Here is a 10,073-nt window from a genome sequence, read left to right on the forward strand (position 1 = left end):
CATCGTTGGTACCCTACGATGGCCCAACGTATTTTGCACCATTCATCGCAGTTGGGACAACTTCTTTAAAATGTTTGGGCCAACGTTATCCCAACTCTGCACCCAACGTAGTTCATTGTCGGTACCCTACGATGGCCCAACGTATTTTGCACCATTCGTCGCAGTTGAGCCGACTTATTTTAAAATCTTTGGGCCTACGTAATCCCAACTCTACTGCCAACGTAGTTCATCGTTGGTACCTACGCTGGCCAAACGCACTTTGCACTTTTCGTCGCAGTTAGCCATACATATTTTGCACTAATCGTTGTAGATGAGCAACGTTGGTTAGACTTAACCTGCAATTTCAAATTGACACTGTCCTGATGATCCATATGCCAATACGATGACCACCTTCTTATACTGAGCAAATTTAAGTCAATTATGTAAACAAACGTAAAGTTGTTGAAAAATACATTTATTCGAATGGAAAATGCACCACCCATGCACAATTCACAGCTACGACAAGACATGCATAAAAGTCTAAAAACACAGTGGACTGAGGTACTTCATGCCTCATCAGAAGACTGCGCCTGGATGTAACAACGTGATCTGTGGCGGCCTCAAACGCAAGTACCTATAAAACAATATGCAACATTTGTAAAGAAAACAGGGATGAAAGAAAATATACTGTACAGTGCAAATTAGGTCGTGTTTACAGCACCGTGAAAGAACAGACTCTAATTGCTACATATCCCATGGATATGTGTATGCAACACCCGGTTATGTTACAATAACAAGCATTTTTTTAATACATCCTCACATTCCTCAGTATGTTTTAATTCTGTAATTCGTAGCCTATACGATGGGGTGGGGAATGGGTATACCGTTATGTTCTATCAACCTCTAACATTAATGGCCATTCGTTAATCGTGTTTTTAAACTCATCCTTCACAACAAGTGAAGGATGAGTTTAAAAAAGTCGGACTGAAGGAGGAAGATGCAAGGGACAGGGTGAAATGGAGAAAAGGGATTAAGACAATTGCTGCGCGGAAACAATCGGCCACCCCCACTAGTGGGGAACAAACCGACAATGGATTATGATGATGCGGTTTGCCTTCTCTAACCAGTGCAAATTATTATTGTTATCGTTTGATAGATCTTCAAAGTCAAGTCTTAAAATGTGTGTATATTTCTTGAAGTTCTGCTCCAGCAATAAACTAATCGCTGGTTAAGTAAATAAAAATGCTTTTATTGCCCTTATTGAGAGAATAGTAACGATTTGTCAGTGACGGAGAGAACAAATGAACATACCCGCAGTACTTTTTGTAGCAAGACGTTTAAGCCGGCCCCCATCGCGGTCTTCCCACGTCATAAACCAGTCGCCCAGTTTGTGGTCGATTTCTTGTAGAGTGCATGATTTCGTATTGCTCTGGACAACATCTATAAGTAAAGCAGTTTTGTAAACAAATAATGTTACATCGATTTTTATTTTTACACAATCATCTACAGCAGTGGCCAGCGGCTCTTAACCTGTGGGTAATTACTCAATCTGGGGAAGTTTGAGGTCTTCCAGAGGGCAATGAGCAGGACAGTGCAAATTATTACCAATTTTTAATCAAACTTAAATCATTGTTGGGTTTGGCTTTGGCTATTCCATTCAATTGATTGCCAAAGACTAATAAAATTGGTACGAATGGAATTAATTTTATGCTGCTGTTTGGAAGTCTTCACGAGAAGATGCAGAACAACGTGTTCTTGTCGAAGGTTGCTTATTTGTGCGACTTTTTCTCTGACATAAACGCCTTGAACTGCTTGCAGGGCAAATGGACAAGGTTATGGGATTTAATAGACAAATAATAGATTTAAGATGCCCAACATGCTTAATTGCTTAAAGTGGGGTAACGGGTCAGAAAAGGTTAAGAACGTTGCTCTACAGAGTCCACAGTCTGTTTCACGTGCGTGGCACGATCATCAGGAGAGCTGTAATGAAAATAAAAGCGAGGACATCACCATAAGCATAGCCGCCGAACCCAGGAAGGTCGGCCTTCCCGACCTTTTCGCAGAGAAGGCCACCCTTCCCTGCGAAATCGGCCAGATCAACTTTCTAATCTCATCTTTTTTATTGCACACGAGTAAACAGCAGGTGTTTTTCAACTAGATCTAGACTGAGGCATTAATCAGGGATAGTAAACAGCAAATTGACAAAAAAGATTACGAAAAAGGTAAACTTCAGATGCTGCAAAACTTATGATATATCCAAGGTTGTTATTTCATTGAAAATTAATCATGAACAGTAAGTATTCTTTCTGGAGACGATATCATACCAACAAAAGGTGAATACAAAACTTAAACAAACTACTTACCTACGACCATGTTCTTTAAGTTTTGCATGGAATCAAAATAAAACTTTTTCTCTGCACTTAATTTATTTTCCCCTTCCCGGTCCGCGAGACGTAATTTGCGACTTCGTTTAACATCACCTGAGGCATCAATCGATTAACCGTGTCGTATAGGCTTTTTCCTCCTATACGACACAGTTGTTTGAACTGCAATAGAACAGATGGATGTTGAAATGCATAAGCCGAGATCGTTAAAACATCATAGAAAGCAGTCCCATCAAACAGTCGCGGTGCGTACCAGGCTACCAGCGTACATAGGCGTCGAAATAGGGTGGGCCGGGTGGGCTTTATTTTAACAAAATATGTTTTGCCCACCCTGTTTTCATGACACCTATGAAGTGTTCGTTACAATTATTTCCGTTTTTGTTTTTAGCTGAATTATCCAACCAACTGCAGTGCAACGTCCGATGACTTGCAATAAACAAGATCACAGATATGCGTAAATCAAACGCACAATACCACATTTCAGTTGACAACTTTGAAGGTGGGTATGTAAATGAACCCAAACCTCCAAACAGCAACATTGATACCAACATCAGATTGTTCCAAATTCCAGCTATTAACATCAAGGCTAAATATTTTCACCAAGTTGTCTACTTAAACCTCAAAGATATCAAGCATCTGCTCATGTATTTGGATTAAAACGTAGAGATGGCCTCATCACTATCAGACAAAAACTAAAGTCCCGAAAGCTGACGAAATTCTTCAATACCAAACATGATTTTAATGTTTGTGCAGACTAATACTGTGTGATGCTGAAACCAGCTTTGAAATTTTTGTGTTTTCAATATGGAGTTGTGTGATACAAACCATACAACAGCATGTCTGTAAGAATGTGAAGGACTGATTCACACTAAGCGTTTTGACTCCAATATGACATTTGAAATACAAATTAAATATGCACACAATGAATTCAGTTTATTTAAGAATTTCTAAAACAAAACTATATTCTGCCTCATTGAAGCCGAACTGTGACAGTGTGAATCAGCCATAAAAATAGTGGGTTACTCGAAGTCCACTTTGAAACTAGACTGTTTTATTGATTCTTTGATTGCTAAGATCAAGTGTATTTATACTAGAAGAGGACTTCATTTGTTTAAGTTTTTAAAAGTAGTTCTACTTGATGGGGTATGTTTCACAGTCATAAGATCAATCATTGTACACTTTTGACATCGCACCCACTGCATCAGTGCTTGATTTTACTTTAAAAAATCAGTAATTTGCTTGTAACTTTTTTTCTGTAGATTTTTAAGAGAAAGTTCTTTGGAAATAAGATAGAAACATGTTACTTCTGCAGCATTTAAGCCAAAAACTAACTTTCTAGTATAAGCGGTTATCAAGATATGGCAAAATTAGCTATTTTCAGCTTGTTTGGTGAAATTGCACGGCCACTAGAGGGTGCAAGAACCCAAAATTATGATAGAAGTATTTCATTTGATATTTGGGGCCATATATCAAGACCACTTTTTGAAATTCAATTTTTTTTATTTTTCACTCCACCCTTATAATGAACAATTCGTACCTTCAGTTACCTTGAAAAGATCAAGAGAAAAAATTAGAGTAATCTATGCTCTAACCATCGCTGATCGTAGTTTCCGCAAACATTTTAAAAGGATTAGATATCGATTAGCTAGGCATCGGTATCCACAAACAAACAAACTGAAAAGATCGAGAGAAAAAAATAAAACATTGCTGATCGCAGTTTCCGTTTTTCCGCAAACATTTTAAAATTTCCGGTAATGCAAACATTTTAAAGTTTCCGGTAATGATTCTAAGAGTTTGCCGAAGTCGCTGAACGCAGTTTCCGCAAACATTTTAAAAGGGTTAAGGTTTAGGGTGTTTCCGCAAACAAACAAACTGAAAAGGTCGAGTGAAAAAAACTAGAACAAAGCCGAAGTTGCTGATCGCAGTTTCCATTTTTCCGCAGTTTTTGCAAACATTTTAAAATTTCTGGTAATGATCCTAAGAGTTTGCTGAAGTCGCCGATCGCACTCGCAGTTTCCGCAAACATTTAAAAAGGGGTACCTCTAAATACCCATTGTCATGCATTGTCGGGCATTAGACAAATCCTAGACAATGCCTTGAAATTACCGACAATGCCTGAAAGTAGCTACTTAACAATGCCTGACAACCCCTGAAAATGCTATAATGCCTAACAAACCCGTCAACCACTGATAATGATCGACAATGCCTGGAAATTCCCAACAATGCCTGAAAGTAGTTAGCCTACTCCACAATACCTGATAACCCCTGAAAATGCTCCACAAACCCCCAATACCCGACAATGCCTGACAATGGGTATTTAGAGGTACCGTTTTAAAAGGGTTAGGCTTGATTAGAGTTTCCGCAAACATTTTAAAAGGGTTCGGGATTAGGGTTGATCAAAGTTTCTGCAAACATTTAAAAATTTCTTTAAATGATCCCAAGAGTTTTTGTTTGTTTGCGGAAAAATTTTAAAATGTTTGCAGAAACTGTGATCAGCGACTTCGGCTTTTTATAATTTTTTTTCTCGATCTTTTCAACGGTACGAATTGTTCATGGTACTAACTAGGTTGCTTCCGATGCTGCGCAATCTACTTCATAAAACAATCTGCAAAAAACTTGTGGTATAGCCTATACATAATGCGGTGATAGTAGCAACACTCGAATCCTGATAAAAGCACTTCTCGTTGACATAATAGTCATTTTTATGCCACTTGAAAGTGAAGATACCACTTTTTGAAAAAATCGAGTAGGCTACTTCTAAAAATGTTACTTCAAAACCAATAAACAGGTCACGTAATTGCCGTAAAAAGTATTAAATAGTTTACCCTGAAGAATAGATATGAGTCAACTGAAATAAACCTTACCTGAGTTTCATGATGATCATTCACAGGCCCGTAACTAGGGGGGGGCGCAGGGGGGACGAAGCCCCCACCTGCAAAAATGTTGGCACCCCCTGGAAAAAATTATGTTAATTAGCTCTGTTCGCTGACTTTTCAGTTTTATACTCAATTTTCTTGTGTTATTTAATTGTAAACATTGTGTGTTTAAGGGTGTGGTAGAATGTTGTCTCTAAAACAAAGTTTGCCTAATTTTAAACGAAACTGCATTAAAAGAGCGAGTTTTGCCAATACCAAACATTCAAATATCTCAGCCAGGAATTAGCAACAAGAAAACATAGAGACTTAGCTTTATTACCGAAAAATGCCCTAGAAAACATGATCTTATCCTTTTGCTATGCCATCGGACAGCACCATTTTACAGGAATATTTATACCCACATGTTTGTTGAAAATGCTTTCAGAATGCACCAAATTCAAAGTAATTTTTCAAAATTTTCTGGGGGAGGCCCCTCAAAACCCCCTCTGCTGGGTGTCGCCTTCGGCGAAGACACCGTCGGTCTTTGCCCGTCGGCCGTCAACCCCCACCCCCTTTCAAAATTCCTGGCTACGCCACTGACTGGTTCTATGATAAACTAGTTTAATGTAAACGTTGTATTAGGCCTACGATTAATGTTCTTGCGTAAATATACCCACATTGTGTACAAACGTCGTTTTCGTACATGATACGGAAAGTAAAAGTTGGGCCCCCTCTAGAATACTTTTTGCCCCCCCCTGCTGCTCCAAGCTAGTTACGGGCCTGATCATTCATTTGGGCAGTGCTCTCATAAATGAAAACCTGAAAGTCCCCAAAGCTACGTCTAAAAATTCCTAGATTACATCAAAGTTCCCTAAATCATTATTACATTCGAACAGTTTCACGTTCTGAAACAAAAAGCAAGAGTTAAGCGGTTTAAACAACAACACTAGCAAAAACCATTCCACATAACTTTGTTGTATTAGTGGGCAAAGTCTCACAGCAAAAAGCAGTACGGTATGTTAAATTACAGTGATGTTTAACATTACAGGGATACAGTGAAGATTTCCCAATGCTTACGGTATCACATGCTAAAAATGACATAAACTGTGCACGACTATCGACTTATTCATGAGAGCTATTTCGACTAGTAATTAGTTGATTAGTTCATGTGCTTCAGCATCTGTAGCTGAACTCTTCATGAGCCCTTGCCAACTGCAACAATTTAGCTCGATCCCTTAATCCCAGTTTGTCAGCTGACTTCATACCTTGGGTGTGTAGCAAACCAACTAAACTTTCTAACTTTAAACTGTTCCTGTAGTCAATTTTAATGTTCTTCAAGCTATCCGTACTAAAAAGTCATTCAACTGGGGCATTTAAACATGGTAGGGACATTAGGCAAGTGACTACTTTGCTATGAACTCAAATACGGAAGAAAACTTGACAAATAAACTTCCATTTATTCTGTAAGCGAACAAGACAAAACAGCAAATGCCGTCCAACTCCATTTGGGTTTTCGCGCGTTTTTTACGATTCACGTCACAGACAATTGTAGTTTCTGACTGCGCATGCGCATCGTCATCTCTTTTTAGCGAATTTTGAAAAAGCACGTTCAGATGTCCGCCATTTTTTACAATGTACCAATTACTCGCGTTTGTCAATGCTTTAGATATGGCGTGCTGTGCATATGGATGTAGAAAACGAAGAAAACACAATTCAGATGATGAAAGGAGTAAATATTATTCCAAGATATTTACTAATCTCTTTTATCATGTGTTTGAATGCACCAATAATCATATTTTTACACTAGTCAAAACTGTGTCCAAATGTTATTTAAAAATTAGGTTTTACTGCATTGGTAAGAAAACCTGCAAGCAAATACAAGCTAAATTGGTTCGTAAAACGCTTAACAAAAATTTTGTCTTAACAAACGTCTGTAGACGTTGAATCAGTGTAAAAATGACAGATTTTGTTGTATGGCTTGGCTGTAACAGCGCAGCTTTCACGCAAATTTGAGACAGTAACAATGGCGAATGCCTTTTTTTAATTCTTCAATCGAGATGCGCTGTCTAGTTGTTATAAGATGTTTATGGTTTTTTTAAAGTGCTTGCCTGAAACACATGGTACGGGAAACTGTGGTCCAATTATTCAGTTCAGTGTCGTCATAATTTGTTTCGAAAATAAAATGAAAACTTCGAAAACAAAAATGAACGGAGCACGTAAAAATTGCGAGATGAAACTACAACCCTGATCAATTTTAAGAAGGCAGAGTATAGTTATATAGAGCCATAGTGGAACACTAAAAAAACTAGCTGCTGCTAACAAACTTGAAAAACTGCAGCTAAATTTGCAAATTAGTGTTGTTTTTTTCAGAATTAGTGATCCTCATAGTGATGCATGATTTAGAAAAACATTTCAAATTTTTTTTTTACTTATAGCAATAACGTAAAAAAATTGAGGGGTTACCGTAGTTCGCCCGCAAATAATGACGTTGGTCCAACGTTCTGTACAACTGCACACCAACATTGGAAAAACCGACTTCCTAATTCTAAGTTTTTTTGCATTTTCATTGTCCCATTACAATTGTAAAAGGAATACGATGAAGCAAACTTAAACAATTCTTCGAAGGTATCTTCAATTAAAATATTTCAAAAGTTGGCAAAGTTGGCAAAACTACACTACCCTCAGCCAACCCGAACAACCGTCAGCCAACGTTGGGCCAAGGAAACATGTTTACTGGGTCACTTCCCTTCCTTCACGATTTTGCTAACCGCATTAATGGCTGCAACGTTTTTTCTAGTTTAGACTTACTCAAGAGCTTTCATCAAATTCCTGTAGCACCTGAAGACATTCCCAAAACTGCTGCCATCTCGCCGCTTGGCTCCATTCAATTCCGTTTCATGCCCATGGGCCTATCGAACTCTAGTCAAACCTTTCAGCGCCTCATGGATGAAGTTTTACGCGACTTACCCTTTATTTTTTGCTACATTGACAATATACTCATTTTTTTAAAAGCCCAGGAAGAGCATTTATTTCACCTGCAAGAAGTCTTTTCACGACTTGCCAACTTTGGCCTAACCCTTAACAAAAACAAATGCACATTCGCAGTACTCCAAATCACCTTTTTAGGTCACTTTCTCTCATCGCAAGGTATTCAACCCAATCCTGAAAAGGTAGACGCAATTCAATCGTTTCCTCAACCAATTACGATGAAACAACTACGCAGTTTTGTAGGTATGATCGCTTTTTATTCCAAATTCATTCCCAACTGTGCTGACACTCTGCGACCGCTGCATGCTTTGCTCACACATAACAAAGCCAGTCGCAAACGTCTCACGCGGACTCCTAAAGCCGAAGCAGCGTTTGTTCAAGCTAAATCATCCTTATCCAAGGAGTGTCTTCTCGCATTTCCCGCGCACGAAGCTCCCACTTTTCTTGCGGTAGATGCATCCGCCACTCACATAGGTTGCGCACTGCAACAAACCGTACACGGCCAATTCCGGCCCGTAGCGTTCTTCTCAAAATCTCTAACTCCTGCACAACGCAATTACTCAACGTTCGATCGTGAACTTTTAGCCGTTTACCTCGGTATACAACATTTTCGTTATTTTTTAGAAGGTCGTACCTTCACCGTCCTCACGGACCACAAGCCGCTAATCAGCGCTCTCCACCGTCCTACCGCATCACATTCGCCGCGACAGATTCGCCACTTGTCGTACATAGCTCAATTCACTAAGAATCTTCAGCATCTCGCCGGTGAAGACAACGTAACTGCTGATTGTCTCTCCCGCCCTCCCATAGCCGCTATTTTTGAGGACGTTCCGTCCCTTGATTATAATCGTATGGCTATCCTGCAGAATCAAGAAACTACGCTTCCGCCTCTCCATGACAATTCATCGCTGAATCTGACCACTCGACCTGCCCCGAATGGCCTCTCCTTGTTAGGCGAGACATCTACCGGCCGTTTTCGCCCTTATGTTCCTCCGCTCATGCGCAGACAGGTATTCGACATTATCCACTCTCTGGCTCATCCAGGCATCAAACAAACACAGCGTTTACTATCTGACCGTTTTTTTTGGCCTAAGCTTAAAATAGATGTTCGCGACTGGTGCCGCACCTGCTTACACTGTCAGCAAACTAAAATCTTTCGTCACAATATCTCACCCTTACAGCAGTTTCAACCGCCAGCTGGTCGTTTCGCTCACATTCACCTGGACCTCATTGGCCCGCTGCCATCTTCCCTGGGCTTCTCCTACATTCTCACCATTGTGGATCGGTTCACTCGTTGGGTCGAGGCCATTCCATTACGTGACATAACTGCAAAATCATGTGCAAACGCTTTTCTCATGCACTGGGTCAGCCGATTCGGCGTGCCTGCCCGAATTACCACTGACCGGGGCGCTCAATTCACTTTCACTCTATGGAAAGATATGCCCAATTTCTTGGATCTCAGCTCTCACATTCCACTAGCTATCATCCTCAATGCCAGGGCGCCGTCGAAGAATATAACCGCGTGATTAAATGGGCTTTAAAAGCACAAACTACCTCTACAGACTGGGTCTTCAACCTTCTGTAACAGAAGTGGCTAAACTAACATTCTGTATACATAGATAGAGCACTACTGTTGTTTCTCCAAAAGGGTTTCTTTATTGATTACCCAGCATACAAGTCGATGTCATCAGATAGCCGAGACAAGGACGTGCTATCCCAAGTTGTGTCAATTTGAAAAGGACGAATATTGCCATGCTAGCGTGTTTTATCACCAAAATATTCATACGCCGGAGTGCTGCCAGGCGCATTGGAAATGAATTAATAAAACTTGAAACAGTTGAATTATGCTAATAATATTAAAACTTGA

At 39.7% G+C, this 10,073-nt stretch overlaps 1 long non-coding RNA gene across 1 annotated transcript; it reads right to left on the minus strand.

Annotated features, from left to right (window-relative positions):
• Window positions 1–490: 490 nt before the first annotated feature.
• LOC145782574 (uncharacterized) lies at window positions 491–6,114 on the minus strand. The gene is made up of 4 exons (XR_014290847.1): window positions 5,228–6,114; window positions 2,343–2,525; window positions 1,291–1,419; window positions 491–613 (listed from the first exon to the last, which is right to left on the minus strand). It is a non-coding gene; the product is annotated as an uncharacterized LOC145782574 (long non-coding RNA).
• Window positions 6,115–10,073: the final 3,959 nt, after the last annotated feature.

Source organism: Aplidium turbinatum, chromosome 13, assembly GCF_918807975.1.
Source record: "Aplidium turbinatum chromosome 13, kaAplTurb1.1, whole genome shotgun sequence".
Classification (NCBI taxonomy): Eukaryota; Metazoa; Chordata; class Ascidiacea; order Aplousobranchia; family Polyclinidae; genus Aplidium; species Aplidium turbinatum.